We start from the raw sequence: 1,964 nt of genomic DNA on the forward strand, positions 1-1,964 counted from the left end.
CAGACCTGCCTCGGATGGAAACGGGTCCTCGTGTGAAACACTCAGACCACCTGTTCTGTCACACACACACACACAGTCTGACAGTCCTGATGACTGGCATTACTGTCAATTAGCCCAAAGCCCAGACAATTTCCCTGAATTGATAACCATGCAAGTGTAACAAGAATGTGAAAGAGTGTCTGTTACTGTGTGTGTGTGTAATTAGGCTGTGTGTGTGGGAGGATTTGTTCTCACACTTCCTCATGGTCACATTGGACTAAATAAGAACACGGTCAGTTCTGACTATCAGGCGTTTGTTATTGTCAGAGTTAGTATCCGTCCAATGACAGCAGTCATTCAGCGTTAGTATTAGTTCATTACCATCGTAAAGGCCGTGGGTCAGGCTGTCCTTATTTTAATTCGGTGGCAGTAGGCCTAAGTGAAGTTTTGACAAACTTTTCACAAACCTTTTCACAATTCTTTTCAAACCCAAATGGAGTGGTTACTCCTCCGGACGTCTTTCCTGGACCACAATACAGACAGATTTGTCAGAAACAAGCGAATCAAAATCTGTGTGCTCATGCCACACCACACACCTTACAGTAAAGTTGGACCAGCTGGTGTTAGTGTAGAGCTAACCAGTCTCTTTTTTTACTTCATAAATTAAACAAAACCTGAAGAAAAAACAAACAGAGGACTTGACGAGGACTCGGTGTCCGAACGGGCATGTGCATGTGGAAGGACTCATTCTTACCCTCATTCCTATTTATGGGAATAAATAGCAGACAAGTCAGATTGTGGTGATTGTGACTTGGGCAGCTGCCATTGCTGCACTAGGTCACTAATTGATTTAAATAAAGTATATTTATATGTGTGCTGCTACTGAATGAAACAGATGAAGGTTAGAGACTCCCATTCAGTTCCCTGTTATTGGAAGTAGCCTACTTCATCATAACCGCATCATGATGACTCAATATGTGTCACTTCAGCTCTGACCCCATGTCAGCTTTATACAGTACCTTGAACAATAACGCAGGCCCCTTTGAACAAAACAGGGTTGATTACAATAATGGAATAGAACAAAACAGGGTTGATTACACGGTTGATATTTCTTCATTGTATCGGCATTAAATACTACATAAATGACACTTAAATGCTTTGCGAATTATTACATGACAGTGTGTTATTGATCATTAGCTGCCAATCATTGAAAATAATTGAGTGAGAGAAAAATCACTTTTTAACTTGTATGTATGTATGTATGTATATGTGTGATATATGTTTATATTATTAATTGCTGCTGTAACACCATAATTTCCCTTTGGGGATGAATAAAGTACTCTATCTATCTATTGAGATTGCACAGTTCTGCTAAGACAAAATGCATATATTTCTTTTTAATACAAACGATGACCCAAAATCCAAAGCCACATAGGTTGGTCCATGAAGTGGTCTATGAAATGATTATTGATCATTTCCTTTACAGTACATTTCATACCTTACAGTACATTTCCTTCAGTTATGTCTGAAAACCTACCACCAGAGGGCAGTATTTCTCTTCCATTTAAGTGTGCACCTTTTCATTGGCTTGAATGCTACAACATCATAAAACAAGTAGAGAGGCATTCTTAAGTTCCACCAACTGCAATGTAATTGGAACTTATCAAACCAACCATAGCTAAATACAATGGGCATTATGTCAATTATGATTTCACCGCTGAAATGGGATTCAACGGATTGTTGGACCCCTATCGGTTTTCACACTGGCACAGTCTGTCAGTGTTGTTTTGGATCACAACAGTGTCCAACCTCAATGACTTACTCAAACTCTGCAACAGTTCTGTTTTCATACTTTTAAACCACATATTAAAAAATTGCATTTCAGAGAGAGAGAGAGAGAGAGATAATGTGTGTGTGTGTTATATTTTGCCTGATTTTTTTGGATGTGTGTGTGTGTAAAAATATGACATCTAAATACTCAAGAC

Source organism: Alosa alosa, chromosome 24 (assembly GCF_017589495.1).
Source record: "Alosa alosa isolate M-15738 ecotype Scorff River chromosome 24, AALO_Geno_1.1, whole genome shotgun sequence".
Taxonomy (NCBI): domain Eukaryota; kingdom Metazoa; phylum Chordata; class Actinopteri; order Clupeiformes; family Clupeidae; genus Alosa; species Alosa alosa.